At 33.2% G+C, this 23,565-nt stretch overlaps 1 long non-coding RNA gene across 3 annotated transcripts in view; it reads left to right on the top strand.

The window, feature by feature from the left end:
* Positions 1 to 19,511, top strand: part of LOC140611071 (uncharacterized) — a 42,738-nt gene extending 23,227 nt beyond the window's left edge. For 2 of the 3 annotated variants that reach the window (XR_012012436.1, XR_012012465.1), the window contains exons 2-3: positions 6,353 to 6,583; positions 10,971 to 11,651. This is a non-coding gene — a long non-coding RNA (uncharacterized lncRNA). Of the gene's footprint in view, positions 1 to 6,352; positions 6,584 to 10,970; positions 11,652 to 19,265 lie in introns of those variants that run through there. The other variant, XR_012012448.1, reaches the window with a different exon arrangement.
* The last annotated feature ends 4,054 nt before the right edge of the window (positions 19,512 to 23,565 follow it).

Below are 23,565 nucleotides of genomic sequence, written 5' to 3' on the forward strand. Positions count from 1 at the left end.
TTATGAAACATAAAGGATAACTTTTATTTGAAATGTATTTCTTGGGGTGTCTGGGTGGTTTACTTGGTTAAACATCTGCCTTTAGCTCAGGTGATAATCCCAGGGTCCTGGGACTGAGCAGCGCATTGGGCTCCCTGCTCAGCAGAGAGTTTCTTTCTCCCTCTTCCTCTGCCCTCCACCTACCCCCCAGCTCATGCTCTCTCTCAAAAAATAAAATCTTTTAAAAAAAGAAATGCATTTCTCAATGAGATAGATGAAGGGGTTTTGCCTCTTTTTTAAATTGCTCTAAGAATGAGATAGGTCTCAGCATCAATTCTCTCTAATTTCATATATTGTTCTGAAAGTTTAGAAAATTATTTATGTAAATAAGTGTCTTAGAATAGGAGTATCCATAGCAATATAACCTTATTTTTAAATTCTTCTTAGTTTATATATAAAACTGTTTAGTAATATCTGATTGCTGATGAATCATTTAGCTATTATTTCAATATTATTATTTTTTAATTTTTTTATTTGAGAGAGAGACAGAGAGCATGAGCAGGGAGCAAAGCAGAGGGAGAGGGATAAGCAGACTCCCACTGAGCAAGGAGCCCATTGTGGGGCTTAATCCCAGGACCCTGGGATCATGATCTGAGCCAAAGGCAGATCTTTAACCAACTGAGCCACCCAGGCACCCCTATTGTTTCAATATTATTAAAAACAAAGATTTTAAAGCATTATATTTGCATAATATTTGTTACCTAGTCATTAGAGTACTTTTCTTCATATTCTAGGAAACATTCAATAGTTTTTACAAAGAATTATAAAATAATTATTAATTGTACATTTACTATTTTATTTAGAAACACTTATTTGCCCCAATATACCCAGAATCAGTGGAGACAATACAAGTATTGTTAATTTGCTGTTATTGATAAAATATTTGTATCTTTTCATGAGCTTTTAAAAAAGATTTTATTTGTTTATTTGAGGGAGAGAGAGAGAGAGAGAGAGCACATGCACGAGGGTGAGGGACAGAGAGAGAGGAAGGAGGGAGAGGGAAAGAATCTCAATCAGACTCCAGGCTGAGCATGGAGCTCAGTGTGGGGCTTGATTTCACAACCATGAGATCACAATCTGAGTTAAAATCAACAGTTGGATGCTCAACCAACTGAGCCACCCAAGTGCCCCTTTTACAAGCTTTAAATACATTTTCTGTAAAACTTTAAGACTGAAGATTTTCCTCATTCAGTTTATGTATTAGTGCAGACTTTGAAAAGATTAGTTGGAAATACCAATCTCTTGTCCTCTGAGTCTCCAGAACTTTTTACACTCTCTGTCAATGCTCCATAATAAAAGTTGGGAGGCATGAGGAATATGCCCATCTAATTTAAAGTAGAAGGATGCTCATGAAAAGGAGAGTGGGAATGCAGAATGAGCATGATGCCTTTGGCAACAAGAGTATTTCCAGGCAGATCAGTTTTAAGAAATTGTGCTAAGGTAAAAAAAAAAAAAAAGTTTGTCCAGTGATCCTTAAAGCAATACATGCCTCTGCACCCTTGGAGATTAGAACATTCTAAGCTTGCTCCTCCCCGGTCCCTGACCAACTGGACAAGCCATTCATCTTTGCCCATCCAAAACAGATGACCAAGTACACTGCCTGAATCTCTGCCCATTAGGAAAATTTCCCTTTACCTTTCTTTCAGGACCACCTCTGAATGAGACTTTACTCAGAAGCAATTTCTGGTGTTTACTAATATACTGAGACAACATCTCTGTGAACCATTACATTAGAACCACCATTGGATGGATAGGTGTGCCTGTCCATCATTAGATCAACACAAGGACTCCATTTATTACCTAATCCTTATTTGCCCCCACCATTTATCCCCTAATAGAAGGCTCATGAATACTTTGTTTCCACAGAGGTCAAGGTCAGCTCATGTCTTATATACTATAGCCCTCAAAATATGTGTGTGTTTTACTTTCCTCAGCATACTGTTATATGGTTAAAAGATCATAGAGCTCTATAGAGAAAGATGGAGTACTTACTTCCACATACACTTGCTGAGGTAATGTAAGATGCAACATAAATCCACTCACATCTCTCAGTCTTACTGCCTCCACTATTATCAGGTTTTTCCCAATCCAATCTCAGCCCAGTAAATACCTCCATGCTTTAGCCCTGCCTCTTCTCCATTCTGGCCCCTGTATCCCACTATGGTGTCCTTGACAAAATAGAAAATCTTCTAAAACTATGAATCATAAAATCCTTCATTGGTTTCCCATTATCCTGAAAAAATAATCAAGATTCCTAGCACTATGTCCTAAAACTTTCATAACTTACCTTTCTCATAGCCTTGGTTCTGACTTACCATTCATTCTCTACTCTCTATGCAGGTTCAATGTTTTCTGAGTCCTCAATCAAGGACTCATTATTAAGGCCTTAGATATTGACCCTTTTACCTGAACTTTTCCCTGTTTCTCCTTTTTCAGTAATTTACAGTCAGAAACCCTCTCCTCATCCACACAGCACACTATACGTTTTCTCTCTCATCCTATGCTATAATTTGTATGAATGTAGAGATGTGTCAACCATATTAATATTTCCTCAGCAGCTTATAGCACAGAACCTAACCAGGAGTGTCCTATTATTTCATTTAGGAATTGAAATAGTGAATGCATTAATCAATATAATCATTTGTATTAATTGTATGGCAGAGGAATTTATCAGTTGTTTTTAGTTTTCACAACCAAGTACAATTTTTCTTCTCAAAATTGTCATTTCTGTCTTCTCAGCTGTCTAATAATATTTTACAACAGGGAGGAAAACTACTCCAAATTAATCCCTTTAAGCATACCCTAAAATATTTAGAGCTCTAAGCCATTTTAGCCATGATAGCTCTAGCTTTCTAAGAATATAGCTTATGCTGCTACACTAAATATTTTATCCCTGGAAAAACATAAAATGGAAAGTACAAATGTCTGTTTCCCTTGACTATAAACAAAGATTTTCAGTAAACCTTTTGCCTTCTTTATTCAATATTTTTCTAGACATTTGTCAGAGTTCGATATTTTACAGCATCTTTGTACTTGAGAGAGTGAGTGATCTAACATTAAATCAATGATTTTTATGGCTGTAAATAAAAGAATGATTTAATGGATAAAATCCTCAATTATTTTTTTAATGTCTCCATCTTACTCCATAAAATATTACTACATGTTAAAATAATTAACACGATAAAATTGTAAAATGTTCATTGACTCTAATTTAGAATAATAGTGAAGATCTGATCCTAAAAATTACATCTTAGGAGTAATTATTATTATTGTTTATTAGTAATTTCTTAATAGTAAATTGCTATGATTCACAGTAAAATGTATTCCCATTTATTATCTTCAAAGACTTAAATCCTACATGATGGGTAATTTTACTTATGTTTATTCTCATCAATTTGCAGAGTTAGCAGCTTAAAAGATGTAGGACATAAGTGAATGTGTTTCTATTATCTATTTAAATGTATGCACGTATGCCCAAATGTCAGCTAATCCTTAAATTCATAAATATCCACAAACCTCAAGTCATCTTTACCATCATGGTTTAGAGATATGAAGATTACAGAAATTCTACTTATTTTTCCTTACATTTGATTAGAGTAACAAACATGTTTGTGGATACTATTCTGGACTTTGGTTTCCAGAAAACATAAAAGTTGTATTAGTTGATAAGGACCTAGCTTTTACTATGAAAGGAATGAGTGGCCATTGGAATATTTTGAGCAGAAAAGTGACAAAACCTTACTTACATTCTGAATCTTGTAGAAGAAAGGCAAAGTCCACAGGATCTATTAAGGATCTATTGTAACGAATCAATTAAGACACATTAGTGGTGTGAACCACGGTGCCATAGTGGAAGTTTTGAGGAGTGATGACATTCTGAAAATAGTATGAAGGTAGATAGTCCAGGATTTGTTGCTGGTTCAATTGTGGGGTGGAAGAAAAGGGAGTGTGATAAAGATAATTCCAAAATATTCTCCTAGAACAAATGGAGGAACAAATGTGCTATAAATACAATGGGTAAGATAGATAGTGGGAAAAGAGTAGTAATTAATAAGGATCTTTGGGGATCCCTGGGTGGCTCAACAGTTTAGTGCCTGCCTTCAGCCCAGGGTATGACCCTGGAGTCCCAGGGTCGAGTCCCAGGGTCGAGTCCCAGGATCGAGTCCTGCATTGGGCTCCCTGGGTGGAGCCTGCTTCTTCCTCTGCCTGTGTCTCTGCCCCTCTCTCTCTCTCATGAATAAATAAGTAAAATCTTAAAAAAAATAAGGATCTTTTTTTCACTATGTGAAATTTAAAATATCTATACAACATCCAATTGCAGAGTCATGTAGATATATATTTATTGGGAAGTCAGAGCTGAGGATATAAATGTAAAGAACTATTACACATGGGGAAGGCTATGCCCTGTAAATTCATCCCCAAAGTGTCACTCAAAATTTATTTTTATTCATTAACCCTCATTTATTCATGCATCCATAGCTCCATTTAGGGATGAAAATGCCATTACCTTAACTCAGGCCTTGTAATTTCTGATTTTTTTTTTAATTTCTGTTTTAAAATGACAGATTCTTTCCCATTCTTCATATTTTTGATCTTGGGGAATCCAACTTAACATCTAGCAATTGCCATTTTTTATCTTTTTTTTTATTTTTAAGATTTCATTGATCTATTCATGAGAGATACACAGAGAGAGGCAGAGACATAGGCAGAGGGAGAAGCAGGCTTCCTGTAGGGAGCTTAATGCAGGACTCAATCCCAGGACCCCGGGATCATGACCTGAACCAAAGGCAGATGCTCAATCACTGAACCACCCACCATATTTATCTTTCTAAAGTAGAAATTTAACTGTCCTATCTGGAGCCTTTAAAATCATTCATTAGTTTTCTATAGTACTTGATGGAACTTAGAAGTCTCTGGAAATTCAAAGTGCTTTTCAGCCTGAATATATATTAAAATAAAATGGTATTAATGTTATCACTACCCATGATTACAGTTCAATATATAGCAAGCCAATCTGATGGAGGATCTAGACCCCAGATGTATTTAAAGTTCCTGAGTGCTGCTGCTGACCAAAAGCCATAGTTGAGGTCTGCTGTCTGAGGCTTGCTTAAAAGGCTATTCATAGTTTGGTCCCCATGTTGTAGGGTTCACAAATCACTACTCAGTTCCTCAAATACTCTGTTCTTGACAAGCTCCCTCATTCTCTCTCTCTCTCTCTCTCTCTCCCTCTCCCTCACACACGCGCACACACACACACACAACACACACTCACTTCCATCTTTCTAGAAAATCTCCTTCCCTGTTTTCACCAACCTAATTCTTTTCTACCAGGGCTCATCTATTCCTTTCCTCTCACCAGTCCTGCCTACTGCATTCCCTCTCACCCTTAAACCACTGCAGACCTGTTGTAGGCATTTCTCCTATCTGTAAGTTCTTTATGTCTGGTATTTAAACTACCTGGTTTGTAACTTAGCACACAAGCCATAGGAAACTAATACAATGCTCAAAACTTTATGAAATTGGCTAATTTTTTATCAATAAAATGAAGTTCTATACGATTTCTTATACATCATTTACATCATATAAATCATTTGCAGAACCAGGAATTACAAGCATACCTATAAGCTCAGTTTTCCAACATCTAATTAAGTTTGTTGCTCTTTTTTTTTTTTTCAAAAAAATGCAGCATATTATTGCCATTAATGAACCTTATATAAAGTAGATGCCATGACCTATGTGTTACAGCTGGTCTTTATATTAGATGAGGCTGACACAGAGTCATCATTGCTGTGTTGCTGCCTTTATCTTTGGTTTTCAAGTATGCCTGAAAATAAAAATCAAGCTTAGTTTTAACTTGTCTCCTCCCTTTGATCTTCTGTTCAGAGCTTGCATGACTTTTCCTGACTCCTTCTGATAGTAATTTTTATCACATGACGGTCCTAACATGCATCATGTTAAAGCATGTGATTTCAAATAGGGACCCAAACTGCAAAACCAATAAAGATGAAATATAGGCAGTATTTTTAATGGACTGAGATTCAGAAATCCTTTGGGTGGAGGTAAAGGTGACTTAACAATAGTCTGGAAATGACCTATAAATCTATATGTATTCAATTGTATGAAATTCTGAAAAGTCATAATCTGTGACAGCTTAATTTCTATTTACTTTGCATTTTCCTAAAAAAAATGTTTCTTAAGACAAAATGTTATGGAAGAAATCAAACGAGTCTCAAAGGTGAGTCTCAAATCTATAGAAGGAAATGCCTATAAAATTTATTATATATCACTTTCCTGTGTCTTCTAATCTCTGCAGAGCCATTCCATCTGCTATGACGTGCACACAATTTCCATAGTACCAGAATGGCAATAAATACTGCTGGAAAATCTGTTTTCTCACCAACTCATTGAGACCCTTTTATGATTTATGTTCAACCTGGAGCCCACCAAGGAGTGACAACAATAAAAATCCAGCTCAGAGTAATGGAGTCACTAGGCCATGCTTTCCTTCACGTCCTCTCGGAATGAAGAATATGAGACTTGCCAGGTAAAAATCTAGAACAGGATTTTTCTCCAAGTCTTTCTGCTGTATCCTCCAAATATATGCCATTACTGAGCTATTTAGAGGATAACTTTTTCCAGGAGATCCTTTTAGTTCATGGTCATTTCATGATTTGGTATGTAGCTTTTTTTTTTTTTTTATGGTAATGGCACAAACTGGTACTCTGCATCTTACTCTGTTCAGTACACATTTTAGAGCAATATTTCTGAGAGATCCCTAGTCCTTACATAGTCACAGATATCACATGAAACTATTTTATTTTATTGAAATGAGGATAAAACATATTGCTTTAAGTACTCTGAACAGATATGTGTTCCTTTTCATGTGCAAATTTCTAGTTAATTTGACTGTTTCTGAATTGTTTTCAATGAGCTATTTTTTCTTATTCCTTTTAACCGGGAGCTTATCCAGTCAACTTAATTGCTGTGGATTCTAACACTGTCACCTTCTCAAAGCCCTGCAATTAACACAAGGAATGTGTGAAATGCTCACACACACACACACACACACACTCACAAAGTAAAACCATCTCTTAAGCATATCAATGTTCTCATAATCTGCATTTTAAAATATCTTTGCACACATATCTAACCTTCAATAGCTAAGTATTTAACTAGTATAATTGGTTTTCATCACTAGATATGGGTAGTATTTACAACACAACATATATTGTATCTCACATTCGTTAAGGGAAAATTTTATAAATAAAACAGAATAGCACTTTAAGCACTAGAAAAAGAAGATTTAGAACACTTTCATTCTTTATCTCTTCAGTGGCATATAACACTTTATTGTTTTCAAATAGCCCTTGATACATTTCTCTATACTTTTTAAACAGCTATATGGAGGGGATGTTAGTGTGTTATCTCTGCTAGCTATTAACAGGAGAGAGGTGTGTAGGGCAAAACCTCTTTGCCCTATGAGCATATAATATATAAATTAACTAAAATGTAGGGGAAAATTGCAAAACAAAATATTAGCCATATTTTTGGATACAAAGAAAATGTGTTAAATTATGTTTAAAAAGTGGATGGTAAAAAAAAAATAAAATAAAAATAAAAAGTGGATGGTAACCCAATCAGTACTCAGGTGAAATGTTATGGTTTCCAATATTTAATTTAGAAAAAATAAATGGATAGTAAAATAAGTAGATATTTTGATTAAATAAAAAATAAGATTTAATCCTATTTCTCAAATATGAGAGCATAAGCATAAAATGGTTAAATGGTGAAAGCTACACAAAATTCACTGATAGTCACCAATAAAAGGTGGTAAAGGTAAAGCTTCAATAATGTATTTTTAAGAAATTAGTACTTAACTGGTGTTGGATACTGCTAACACCACTTTTATGTATGATTTTATATAATCCTCAAAATATCTCTTGAGGTAACTGCTATTATTACTTCCATTTTACAGAGGAGTACACTGAAGCAGAGAAGTTAAGTAACTTACTATAAGAATTACAATCCTGGGATCCCTGGGTGGCGCAGCGGTTTGGCGCCTGCCTTTGGCCCAGGGCGCGATCCTGGAGACCCAGGATCGAATCCCATATCGGGCTCCCGGTGCATGGAGCCTGCTTCTCCCTTTGCCTGTATCTCTGCCCCTTTCTCTCTCTCTCTCTCTCTCTCTGTGACTATCATAAATAAATAAAAATTAAAAAAAAAAAAGAATTACAATCCTACTCAAACCAATGAGAAAATATAAGGAAGGTTTCATTCTAGTAGATGAAACTATATTTTAAATCACTGAAAAAACATGATAGAATGTAGAAATGTATCCCATTATTATATGATGATTTTATATAAGACGTTATATGGGATTAAATAATAATAGATAATTTTACATAAGATATTATATGGGATTAAATAATAGCTTATTAAATAATAATAGCTTAAATAGTACAGATAAAATTGGCTTCCCAGAGGAAAATAAAGTGAAATTCTAACTTCAGAGCATATATCAAAGTAAATTCAAGGTAGAATATGATAAAAGTAAAATACTTCCAAGTGTACAGAATGTTTATACAGCAAGAAAGAAAATTCGAAATTTACAGATTTGTGGATATAAGCAGTAAATATTTATTTCAGTTTTATGGAAGATACTATATTCAACATCAAATGGCAAATTTATACCAGGTAAAAATGTAATGTATGAGCAAAGTTGTAGACAAATGGTTTACTATTTGTAATATATATATATATATATACACACACACATATATATATAATTACATATAAAAATATATAAAAAGATGCAAAACTTTTATATCTATATGAAGTCTATATGTATATATAGACTTCAATAAGCTGATAAGAATAAGACAGAAATAAGGAAGAGAAGAGGCAACTGGGTGGCTCAGACGGTTGAGTATTTGACTCTTGGTTTTGGCTTAGGTTATGATTACAGTCATAAAATTGAGTCCTGCATTGAGCTCCCCAGTCAGAGGAGAGTCTGCTTGAGATTATCACCCTCTCCACCCTCCCCCCACTCTCTCGTGCACATGCATGCACTCTCTTTCCTAAATAAATAAATAAATAAATAAATAAATAAATAAATAAATCTCTAAAAAGAAAAAAAGAAGAAAGAGAAGGAAGAGAAATTTTTAATAAAATAAGAAAAACTAGAAGTAAAGGATAGTGTCAATCAGAAAACAGGTAAATCAGAGGGTTCATAAAACAAGGAAATAACCTGACTAGTAATCCATAACATACAGATTCAAGGAAAAGTGTAAGTGATCATTTCTACCCCTTGTATTTGGATAGTAGGATAGGAGGGGTGGAAATAGAAGAACCCAACAGGAGAAAAGAAAAACTGTCTTATAAACTGATGATAAAAGTATGAATAGCTGTCATGCTTGTAAAGTAATCAGGCATAGTTTTATCGAAGTGATAATTCATGTTAGATTTGCTTTATAAATCCCACTTTGGAAATATATTTCATAGAAAAAAATCACTTGTACATGACTACATACACCTGGTTATGATGGAAACATCTCAGTAAGGATGCCTGGATCCTGTTGTGGAACAGAGTATATCTGTTAAATGTCTAACATTTTTTGTCCAAAATGTCTATGTAATGGCACGTAAAGTAGCTGGAATAAAAAGTGCAGCTACCAGTAGAATTTAATGAAGTAAATGCAAACCATCTGTGAGAGTCTTAAAATCTTTTGGAAACCATTTTATTGAAAATAACAGATGGTCAACTATAAGGCAATATTGAATATTAAATAATTTTGAAAGAAAGAAGGTAACACTCAAAATTTTACTCTATAGAATTGTTTCAAGACTTCAGTAAGGGTATTTACTTCAATAAGAAATCAAAGGGCTCTTGGTCATTCCCTATAGAATAGCAAGAGCTATGTTTGATTCATGAGGCAAAACCTGGCATATGCCATCACACTATATTTTGGACTGTTTAATTTCATAATTGCTTCTTCATCACATTTATTTTATCTGTTGTATTGTCTAAATGATCCTTTAACAAGATTTCCAGATTGATAGCCTTAAATGTGCCCACATTAATTATCTGATGACCGGTTAGTAAGTGTCTTATTTAAAGCATTTTTATAAAAAATAGCAATATGGACACTTATTATGAGCTTGGAATTGTAAACACTTTACATATATAACATTTAATTCCCTTAGCAATCCTTTGAAATATATACTGTAGCATGGTTCCAGTTTTACAGAGGAGAGTAAAGCCACAGAGAACCTGGCCAGATCATTCAGCTACTAAATGTTACAGTGGTATTTGAATCTAGAAAATTGCTCTGATACCTACTTAACCTCTAAACCACATATTCATCTTCAGAAACCGAATTATACCTTGTTAAAATTCATTGCAATATATATTCCAATACATAATACTGCACATATCACTGAGGAATTTTAACAAATGTTTAAAGATATTGTTGAATAATCCAACATCTCAATGGTAGGGGCATTTTATGATTTAGGTGACTGCAGAAAGGATTTACAAAACTCATATGGATTCAAGTCCTTTTTCTGCAACATAGTACTTGTGAGATGTTAAGAAGGATGCAAAACTTTTCTAAGCCTTAGTTTTCTATCCAAAGGGAAATTGAGTAATATCCATACCATAGAATTCTTGTGAGGATTAAATGAATTAGTAGACAAGAAAACACCTTCTAAACAAACCTACCACATAATGATTTAAAGAAAAGCTGTGATTAATATAGAGCTCTTGTGCAACACACAAACATCTTAATGTTATTATGGTATATTTGTCACATTTTAGGACAAATACTGATTATTATTAACTAATGTTCCTACTGATACTGATTATTATTAACTAATGTTCCTACTCTATCTTGGTTTCCTTGTTTTTACACAATGTCTATTTTCTGTTTTAGGATCCTGAACAAGACATCATGTTTTCATGTCTCTTGACTGTAACAGTTTCTCAAAATTCCCTTGTCCCTGAGAACCTTGACAATCTTGAGGAGTAGCAATCAGGCATTTCGCAGAATGCACCTCAATTAGAACTCATCTGGTTTGCCTCCTGATTATATTGGCATAATGGGGTTTGGAGAAGATAACAAGGAGGAAAGTACAAATCTCTGCATCATACTGAGGGAACATACAGGCAATCAACATGACCACCCTGTTGATGTTAAACTCTCTCATCTGACTGAGGTAGTATTGGTCATATTTCTTCACTATAAAATTACTCTATTTTTTCCTCCCTTCCTACACCATATTCCTTGGAAGGAGGTCACCAGGCACAGCCCACATTTAAGGAATTAGAGGTATTCCTCTACCTTCCTAACAAAGGAACATCTATACAAATTCTTTGGACTTCTTCATGGAATTCCTTGGACAACTGCATAGAAGATTTGCTCACTCTTTCTCATTTATTTATTTATTCAATCATCTACTTATATCAGTATGGACTCATGAATCTTTATTTCATACTTTGAGTTGTCATTCAATACTGCTTCCTCAGTTTTTCTAGCTTTCCCCATAGGAAGACCTTTCAGTTGGCTCTTGTATTTTTTCGGCATGCCCCCATCATTAATCAGCCTTAACTTTAAACAGACAATTTATCAACTTGCATTAAAGTTTTAAATGTAAGATTTCCATACATTTTACTAGTTTGGTTTACCTTTGCTTTTTTTAAGATTTTATTTATTTATTCATGAGAGGCAGAGACACAGGCAGAGGGAGAAGCAGGCTCCTTGCGAGGAGCCCAATGTGGGACTCGATCCCAGGACCTCAGGATCAGGACCTGAGCTGAAGGCAGATGCTCAACCACTGAGCCACCTAGGTGCCCCTGCTTTACTTTTATTATTCTTAAAGGAATTTAATATTGTGTGGTCTGGAGAAGGGTTGTTAAATTATGTGCCTTAGTATGTATGAATTAACTCTAACCAATACTTTGATTACAGGAACAAATAATTATTTAAATTCAATGTTGGTGAAAAACTTCTATGTAAAATATGTAAATTTTTATGTGAAAAACAACGAATAAAATACACCAATTCAAAAAACACAGTATAATAACTTAGAGATACTTAACTATAGTACATATAATATGTAATCCTGTAGCTTAAATTTTTCTGATAATCTAATATTATTGGCATTTAACATTTCTTTTTTTCTGATTTGTTAATTTGGTTGAAAGTAAAATGAAACATTCAGGGTGATTGAAAATAAGAAGAGGGGCATTTTAAGAAAATAAATGCATCTATACAAATGGAAAATTCCCAGATGTCTTAACTTTAAATCAATATTGATTTATTCCAAGCGAAAACTATGTCAATTTAACATGGACCTGTAAAATGATGAAATAATACAGATATATTTTAATGAGAAGGCAAAGAAGTCCTTTATAAAAGTGATTAAAGTGATTTTTACACTTCTAACCCTTTTTAGAATAAGATGCATTCCCCTCAAAAAAAGCTCATGCATAAATATCTTCTTATCCATGATATATAATATAATCTTGAAAACTCAAAGTAAACTGTAAATTACCAAATTAGGCAACTTCATTTTTTATTTTCTTTGTTATTACTATATTTTATTTTATATTTACAATTTTTGCATCTACCTATTTTATAACGTTATTTAACATTCAAAATTTAATGACACAGAGATATCATGATCTAGCCACTACAGTGTAGCTATTAGCTTGTTGGGTAAATTCTATGGTTGATTCATTTTACTTTTGCAGCTAAAAAAGCTTCAAGCTGAGCAGAGAGGCATCTGATTGGGTCATCATCTCTGTTGGAAGCTTCTCTCTTGTGTTAGTCTTGACTTTTATGACCTCAAAACAAAGTGCTAATATTTTACAATTAATAATAACAAAAGGAGAGAAAAACTGAAAATGGAATATATGACTGAGCCATTCATTTTAAACCATGACTTCTTTAATTCATTCAAATCTTTAGAAATGATAGATTTGCTTAATGAACCACTGGCAATATGTAAAAGACAGGGAAATCTGAGCTTCTGCTATAGAATTATTGAGCATATATAGTAGCAGTAATATTTTAAAGCAAAAGGAAATTTCAGTGTTGAGGAGCCTTTAAATGTTAACAATGCCTTTTTGCTTCAGACTTTTATAGCAGAATATCAAAACTCTGCCTAACATAATTAAATTCATGTTTTTGAATCCATATTATTAAATATATTTTTTAAATTGCATAGCCTGAGAAACTGTATTTTAGATCTTTTATACTTATAAAAATAATCTCAATATATTCTACCCAATTAAGTGTGTGTATTTTGTGTAAGTTAGATATTGTCAAAATAAGCCAAAGATTTAATTTTATACTTAGTATTATATATTAAACATTCTTTCTAATCATCTATTGTGTAATTACACAGACATCTATCAATCAATATTTATGCCAATAGCCACATAAAATTCTTTACATATGACTTTGTAGCCACATAAAATTCTTTACATATAACTTTGTAATTCTTTACATATAACTTTCTTTGAGTAATTTTTAAGTATAGATTCCCAAAGTATAGATTCCCATAGAAAAAGAAGGCAGTTGTTAGTTAAAATATTGTGTATAGTTCTGATTTTCAAATATATTATCAAAATATACTAGAAAAGGTTCTTACCAATTTACATACTATCATCACGAGTAAGGAGAAAGTTCAGTTACACATTTTCACATTATTTACTATCTACTAATCTAACAGATAGGAATAGTACTTTACAAAATTAAAGATCATCTACTTTTGGCTATGATGTATTTGCTTGTGAAAGATTAATGTCCCTTTGGAAACAACTAAAAAGTAGAAAACAAAAGAAAAGTAGAAAAGTAGAAAAAAGTAGAAAACAAAGAAATTTTCTTATAAAAGAATCAAATAAAGAAATAAATAATCAAATGGGATACACTGAGCTATTTAGTTCACCAGGATTTTAGATATCTTAATCCTAGAACAATCATGAGAGAATGCAAAGTGGTAATGCTTTTCTGGCAGGAGGTAATATTCTCATTGAGAATCTCCACTGTTTTCTGGACAAAATAGTTGGCATTCATTCAAAAATAACAAAGCATGCCAATACAAGACCATATGAGGGGAAATTAAGGAAAGAAACCCTGATATTAGGAAATGACCCATGGGGTTCTACATAATTGGCTTTGTTATCTGGCAAACTTCTTAAAAAACAAGGCTCATCATCAATAAGAATGACAAGACTAGAGAAATAGAAGACAGGTGAAGAGAAAATAACCAAATTGCAGTGCTTAAGGGAAAATAAAAGATGATTTTTTTTTTTTTTTTTTTTAGGAAACATGAAATTTAAGAAGGAAAGGAGAAAAGTAATAGAAAATTACTAATATTTGAAGAAACAATGTCTGAGAATTTACAAAATTGATTAAGAGACATCAAATAACAAATGCAGAAATGCCCCAAATCCTAAGCTGTATAAATACAAAGAAAACTAAAATAAGGAGCATCACAGTATAACTGCTGGAAGTGAAAACACAAAAAGAAATTCTGAAAAGTACTCTCAGAATTTGCCATCAGCAACAAAGTCCTTAAAGGGAGCAAGTTATCACTGACAAGCTAACTAACAGGAATTTCTATGAGGTTTTGCTAAGAAGAAAAAGCATAAAAACCACCCCTTTTTTATAAAACAAACTATCACTGAAAGGTCCATACATATGATATGCATATTTGTCTATACAAGTTTACATAAACAGAGAAAAAATATGGAAAAATGCACCCTAGTGTATTAATATAGGAGATATGTGAGGATGGTTTTTCTGTACAGAATAGATGAAAAACAAGGAGAACAGAGCCAATAAAAAGGGAGAGGGGAATGTATTTGCAGAAAAAAAAGTGTACTTGTTAAATTTAGTATTTTATGTAAATATTTCTGGATGTAGGTATGAATACATTAAAAAGTAAAATAATCTCTACTAAATCTGGAATTTATCTACTTCAAGGATTTTGGTAGCATATTTTTTTCTAAAAGTGCCTAATATTGCCACAGATACTAGCTAAATAACAAATGCGCCCCCCTCCCCCCACATGGATTCAGGTAATGGACTGAAATCTTACATGTTGTAGCATTTATTTCTTGTCTTTATATGTAAGAAAATACCTAATTGGCCTTACAATGATCTGAAGTTTTTATTGCTAATATATTACCTAGAAAAATCTTTATATTTCTAGTTGTGAATTTCTAAAGTATTTGAGTTTTATCATATTTATTGTTTTATTATTGTAGTATTGGCTTTATTACAAAAATGGAACCATTGGTCACTCTCTCAGCACTTTATATGAGTTAAATGAATTTGCAAATTAAAGCAGTCTGACAATTTGAAATAATTTCTTCTTAAGATATTTAGCCTGGATACTTGTTTGATAAATTTCATGAGACATATATAAGTCTTTCTTACAGTTTATTTTTAATAAGTTTTATGGAGACCTGGTGGTGAATTACAGTAATATATATTTCCAAAGAAAAACATTCATAGTTGTCTAGATTTCTCAACTGAATGCTTATATTATTTAACTAAATATTTACTTCCTAGTTTTAATTTCCCATATACCTATCGCTCTTTTCCCATTATTATCTTTGTGATTTCAAAATAGTCAATTTTTCAATATTCTGACAAGCAGCTGACAAGTATATTCTCTATTTTGGAGGTGGATCACTTTATTACATCTATGAATTGTGCCCTAGGATAAGACATTTAAAGCCTTTTATTCTTGTAGTATGTCATCCTATTTCTCCTGTAGTTTCTATGATTTTTTGATTCATAGTTTTATTTTTTTTTACTTCATGAAATAAATGCTGGATCTTTGTTTTAGATTGCATGCTTATCTGTATAAAGTCGTTGGTTTCTCTGTTGTTTCGTGGTCATACAATGTCTTCTGCTTGTTGTTTGTCCATTTGCTTGACAAAAGTCTCCTAATCCTTGTACTTCCAAATTATTTATTAGCTTTTTTAAAGATCCATCATATTGGGAAGAACAAATGTTGGATTTTTCCTATCACGTAATCAACAACTTACTCTCATTGTGGGTTTTTTTTGGGCAAGGGTTGATTTTATCACATTTTCATAATTTGATTTGTCATCTTATTCCATGTTTCATCTATTAATTTCAATGCATAAATTCACTGTTTGCTCTTAGTGTTTGTTTTATTTACATTGTACTTAAATGATATGACAGATTCATACACAATATTTGCTTTTATATTTGTCAAATGTTGGTATTATTTGGTATACTTAAACTTCCATTACTTGAATTATGATCTTTGAATTGCATGCAAGACTAGTCATAACAGTATTCTTCATAGGAGGCATTCAACAAATGTGTGATGATGTGCTTTCTCCTTTACCTTAGTGGTACTTAGACATATGTAATAAATTGATCTAATAAATATGTCAGGGAACGTCACTGAAAAGAAATAGTAAGTTGCAATTTACAACTATATAATATTTTAAAATTTAAGGGTAAGAGATGAAAAGATAACGTAAAGGAGAGAAGAGTTTTATAAACAAAAATACGGATTTGAGTTTGTTCAGTCTGGGAGAAGGTAGGCCATTTAGACTCCTCTTATTGTCTTCCTAGTGTCGTCTAATTACTCTAATTGACTCAAAGTTATTAGTTTTCTCTTTTTGATTTGCTTAAGGCATGTTCTTTTTATTGCTGAATGAATTTTAATATAACTACTAAATACTAATGTTTCCTTCTCTACCTGATAGCATTCCCAAGTTAATTCAAAAATGACTACTGAGGTTTTATTGGATTTCTGCTAAATTATTTTCCTTTTCATAATTGCATTGTTTTGTCTGTCATATCCTGAATTTCTCCTGAGTATATAACTTCATATCTTTCTTTTACATTTTGATATTTTTTTTCATTTTAGGCAAATTGTTGATGGATATAGAGAGAAAATAAAGATAGGTCTTGGCTATAACCAAACAAGAATAAATATTAATATTTTTTTAAAAAAGAATAACTATCAATACAATGATTACATTTATGTTTATGTTTCTTCAAAAAGAATTAAATGAATTATTGATTAAAATCATATAATATGATTTAAAGACAATTCTATTTATTAAAGATGTCTACAGCCATACCACCCTGAATGCACCCGATCTCGTCTATTTATTAAAGATTTATTTAGTTTACTATAAGATTAAAATAAACATGTCGGCAAAGTTCAATGTTATATGCAACAATAAGCACTGTGAACATTATACCATTTTTTTTGAGTGTTACTTTTGCTATCGTTTTAAGTCATTTGTTTGGTTTTCCATTTGTACCTAGCTGCTAGCTCTTAATCCAGCACATGCCATAATGAATAGGAGGATTGATGAATCAGTAAATTATTCAATTAAAGTGTTGTTATACTGTTATTTAGAAAATCATAATTTATAACAAATTATGTTGAAAGTATAGTAAAAACTCTTTTTTGAATTATCTATTTGAGGAGACACAATACTCATACAAAAGAATAATCATTATAATACTATGGTTAAATGCCAGAAATCATACAACTCATAACTGCCATGATATATTAGAAAATTAGATCTTCACCGAGACTGCAGATGTCAAGGGCTCAGCTTTGGTGATAGGTATCTCATAGGTAAATGAGAAGGCTAATGAAGATGATTGACACCAACCAAGGCATGCATGGAATATTTTACAAGATAGTTTGGTACAATAATGAATGCACTAGTATTAATAGACAAGATTGTTGGAAATATAGAAGACAAATCAACATAGGTCCTACATATTGAGCTAAAACCGTTGAACTTTAATTTGTGGTTAATAACACAGCGATTTATATTATTGGATTGTGGGGGAATACATGATCTATGTTAGCCTTAGAAATTCAATTCTGTCAATATGGTGTAAGAGAATGTGTAAAGGGAACAAAGGCCAAGGAGACAAATTAGGAAGCTAATTCAATATCAAAACGTTACATAAACTCTACCAAGGAAGGAAATGTTTCATTGTGATGCTTATATCCCCGGAGTCAACAAAACTTCCTAGTGCTCAGTAAATATATGTTGAATGAATGTATATGTTAAAAAGAGATGAAACTTTATATTTTAGTTGTGTCACTATGTGACCCTTGCCAAGTTATAAATGTGTGTTTCGCATTATGGCCTATTCTCAAAATGGTCTTATGTAGGTAATAAAATGACATATAAATTTAATAATCCCTTTTATTGTTATTATAATTCCCACACAGGTAAAAAAATTGGCTTTCTAACACATTGACTTTGATGGTAGAATAGATCATCTCAGTTAAAATGTCCTGGAGGAGGTTAAATTGTGTAAGATTAATGTGTGAGAATAGATATGAGATGTTCCAGTGAGAATGGAGATGAAAATTTAGAAATCATTTTCATAAAGTCAAAAATAAAAAAATACGAAAGTGATTATTATTTTTATTTCTTAGAAGTATCAATTAGGCCCAAAAACAAAAGCAAAAGCAAAACTGAACAATTTCTTGTTCTTTTCAATTCTAAGACCTATTACCAGGTTTTGGTGGTAGTTCAGTTTTCCCAAGTTGATGTCCCAACTGAAAAAAACTAATTTTGCTAAATTAGTTCCCTAATAATGGTTTATTAGAAAATGGCTTCTGGAATATTTGATTAATGAATAGCATATTTTAATTATCCCTAACATGACTTAATTCACAGATGTACAAGATATTTGTAAACACAGAGGTTAGTGTTTTATATATATATATATGTACACACACACATAGTTTTTTCTAAAGTACTGTTTACTATGTGCAATGAATATAAAGGAAAAGATAGAACTGTGATTTATTCCTCTTTTAATCTACCTTTTTATGCCCCAAGGGAGAAATTACTTTGATTCAAACTTTCTTCCTTCAGTAAGATAAGACTGGTAACAAGTGTATTGCCAATTAATTAACCCTTTTGGTTGAAGACTCAGGTATTTTTTTTTTTTTTTAAAGATTTTATTTTATTTATTCATAGAGACAGAGAGAGAGAGAGAGAGAGGCAGAGACACAGGCAGAGGGAGAAGCAGGCACCACACAGAGAGCCTGATGTGGGACTCGATCCCGGGTCTCCAGGATCATGCCCTGGGCTGCAGGCGGCGCTAAACCGCTACGCCACCAGGGCTGCCCGAAGACTCAGGTATTATTACCTAATTGCTTTTGGTCGACTGACTTGTTTTTAGGTCATTGCACACTGAGGGTTAAGTCATCATCTGAAGCAGTTACCAGTGCATCTCAGCTCCCCACCCAGCCCTCTGAAAACCTTCTAGATTTGGCCATCACACAAGAGTGGCCTTCCTTTTGGTCTCTCACTACCAGAAGCCTTCAGAACAGAGACAAGAAGCTCCTTTTATTGGCCAATCTACATGGCAGAGCTGGGCATTTCTCAATACCGATAACATCATCAAATGTTACAGAATCACCTTAAAACAGTACACATTTTAAACAAAAATATATTTAGTATCTGAATATTGTCGTGGTTGGTGTTTCTTTGTAAAAGAAAGTAGGGGTCCCGTATCTGAAATGATCCAAAACACAAACCCACTATTGCTTTAGATTTCCTTTTTATCAGAGTCCAATCCAAATGTTAATGGAATAATAGTTTTTAAATATGGTTTGTATGATTAACATCAGTGTACAATTATTTTCCTTTAAAAAAGATATTTATTCCGCAGAAGTGAATTCAGTGTGTTCTTCATGTAATTTCATTCCTTGGCCATTGTGTGTTTGGCATTGTCCGTGCATCAGTGTGTCTCTGTATGTGTGCTACCTAAAGCAATTGCCTTAATTAAGATTGTGGTGACTTTGGGAGGGCAATTTAGAACTGTTCTAATATTATCATATGCAGCTGCCTAAAGAATTTGACCAACATGGGTTTTAGGCTTCTATCATATAGTTAAATATTTTATATGCCCCTTGTTGATGACACAAAGTGATATGAAGAACTTTCATTTGATCCTATGAATGATGAAGAGTTTCTGGTTTTCCTGAGAATTTAGATAAGATCTAAGAATATTTGCCAAGATGTGCCTTGTAAATAAATCAATTCTTTTTACAACACAAGCTCTTTAGACAGATGGTCATTTAGAATTCAGTGTTTCACTGGGAAAAAGAAAGAACAGAAGAGGAAAGGATAAAATAGCATGTTAGTACATATCTTATGCCACACTAAACTCATTGTAAAAACACAACTGGTCATAATATTCCAGTGGAATGGAGAAATACACACACTCTTTTGTAGGCATAATTGAAAAATATGAATGAATTCACATTTAACATATGAAAATTAAAACTCATCCATGTAATCTTGCACAATAGTTTAGTTATATTTATATTGTAATATTTTACCAGTAATAGAAAATGTTTCAAGGAGAGGCATATAGATAATCTGAGATATTCATTAAAATGAAGTAAATCAACATTCACAAATTATCCTGTTTAACATGAATTCTTAATTAAATTTTAGATCAGTGATCTTTGCATGTATTTATAAGTATGTATATATAGTCTCACCAAAAATATTCTATCACTGATTTTGAAATTCTCGAGAGGGAATAGTTTTTGTGACATTTAATTTTTTAAGAAACATTTTTGGAGCAGTTTGCAGTCCCCTGCAAAATTGAGAGAAAGACAGAGATTTCTTTTATATTCTCTGCTCCCACATATGCATGGCCCTCCTCCCCATTGTGAACATCCCCAACAAGCGTGGTACATTTGCTACAACTGATGAACCTACAATGACACATCATCATCACCCCAAATCCATAATTTACTTCAGGTTTCATTCTTCTGGTTAGATAACCATTGGGTTTGGACAAATGTATGATGCCATGCATCCTTCACTATAGCATCACTGGGGTTATTTTCACTGTTTTATTATTATCCTCTGTCCTCCACTAACCCCAGACTTTGAAAATCACTGATATTTTAACTGTCTCCATAGTTTTGGCTTATACAGAATAGTTGGAATCATATAGTACACAGCATTTTAGATCAACTTCATTCCTGAAGAATACGTATTTGAACTTCTTCCATGCCTTTTCATGGCTGGATTAGCTAATTTCTTTTTAATGCTAAGTAATAGTTCACTGTCTGGATGAACCATGGTTTATTTACCCTCTCACCTACTAAAAGACATCTTGGTTGCTCTCAAGATTTTGCAATTATAAATAAAGCTTCTGTGAACACCAGCATACAGGTGTTTGTGTGGACACAAGTTTTCAACTCTTTTGGGTAAACACTAAGGAGCGTGACTACTGGATCATATGGAAAGAATACATTTAGTTTTATACAAAACTGCAAATTGTCTTCCAAAGTGGCTGATTCTGCATTCTCACCAGCAGGGAATGAGAATTCTTTTGCTCTAGCACCTAACCAGCATTTGATGTTGTCAGTGTGCAGGATTTGGGGCACTAACAAGTAATGATGGCTCATTGCTATTTAAATGAAATTCAATTTTGATAATAAGTGATTTTTTGACTGCCTATTTTCTGAGCATTTTCATGTACACAAGTGTATTTAATTACTACAGATGTATATATATATATATTTTTTTTTTCCATAGATAAGGGTATCTGGGACAATAACAAATCCCGCATGGCCACATATCTAGTGAAAGAATGAGACTGTACTGGATTCTAGGACTAAATATCTCCTTTAAAACTCATTTTCTGGGTTGCCTGGGTGGCTCAGCGTTTGAGCATCTGCCTTTGGCTCAGGTCATGATCCCAGATTCTGGGATCGAGTCCCACATCGAGCTCCCTGCATGGAGCCTGCTTCTCCCTCTGCCTGTGTCTCTCCCTCTCTCTCTGTGTCTTTCATGAATAAATAAATAAAATCTTAAAAACATTAAAAAAATAAAACTCATTTTCTGTGTGACTCTTTTTTGCAATGTTATAAATAAAAGCAGTGTATTGTGCTGGAGAACCTAAAATATTCCAGTGAATTTACTCAATTACTTAAACACGTAACTTAACACAAATATAATTACACATGAAGGGTTTTGCAGTGTAAGTTCAACCACAACTTTCCTGAAATTGTAAAAGTGAACTATTAGTCCTCATCGCTCCAAACTTTATACTTCTGACACCTTCTGTCAAAAATATAAACTAATTATAGAATACAAGGTAGGGGATATTAAGATGAATAAGTCTTTATCTCTCTCCTTTCCCTTGATGTCTTCTTTCCTTCTCAGATTTCTTATTCATATCCATAGTCTCAACAGAACTTGACCAAAAGACGTTGTCTCCTGTTATTCTTACTGGTGTACATTTGCCAATACAGGAACTCACATGGGGTCTATTCCAGAAAAATTGGGAATTAAAATCCGCGTCAAAAACCATTAGATTTATGGAGCAAACTAGGGGATATTTAAGTTAGAAATGAGAAGAAGGGAGTCTGGGTGGCTCAGTCAGTTAAGCATCTGCCTTTGACTCAGGTCAAGATCCTAGGGTCCAGAGATCAAGCCCCACATTGGACTTCCCGCTCATCAGGGAGTCTGTGTCTCCTCCCAGTGCCCCGTTCCCACTTGTGCTCTCTCATTCTTTCTCTCAAATAAATAAAATCTTAAAAGAAAAAAAAAATGGAGGGGGGGAGTAACAATCTCTTTTTACTCTGAATATCTTCCTGTTAGCTCAATGGAGTTCAGTTTTCCAACTTATACAAAGAAAGGTGAGTTCAACTTTATTTCTATAAAACAGTGAATTTTTCTATTCACAGTGAATGTGAATCATAAAGGGAAAAAAAGTTTTGTTTCTATTTTTAAAATAGCATTGTTTAATTAAAGAGGCTCACATCTATTTTCCTATTTCCTCGGTACACATGGTTTCATTATTCACATGCTGCCTTCCTATTTTATAGAACTGCTGAATCAATGATGGGACTACAATCATATCACAGCTACAGATCAAGTGACAAAGTGTTTGCTAAAATATGCATCTTTTTAATTGTTAATGAGGAAGAAAAGTTTTGTTATTTTTGTTGAATCAATTTGATCAGGTCAATTCTTTTGTCAAGAACACATGCACACCTATACACACACAACTGCCATGAACCCAAAGGGAGAATTGTAACCTCAATTTTACTCCAAGGTCTTAAACTTGGGTTTTTGGTGGCACTTTAAATTTTATACCCCAAATCATGAGCTTTAATAAAACAATCAAGAGTCATGGATTTTGTCATTAGTGTTGTTACAATAAAGATTTTATCACATAATGTGTCTGACCTCTCAGACATCTGTGTCCTCCCCACTGCACGACATTAGCACTTCAGCCATGACAGCCAGTAGAGATGCTCAATGTCCCACTCAACTCCCTAAATGTAGTCCGCAAAGCGCTATTTTATCTGAAAATTAGACAACATGCTTTGCTATCAAGAAAATAGTCCATTCTATACATCTAAACATCCTGGTCATAGGATAAGGACAGAGTACAAGGGATGGTATTGGTTTTAAATTCTACCCTGAGACTTACTTGTCTGATGGGG

This window comes from Canis lupus, chromosome 1 (assembly GCF_048164855.1).
Source record: "Canis lupus baileyi chromosome 1, mCanLup2.hap1, whole genome shotgun sequence".
NCBI classification, from domain to species: domain Eukaryota; kingdom Metazoa; phylum Chordata; class Mammalia; order Carnivora; family Canidae; genus Canis; species Canis lupus.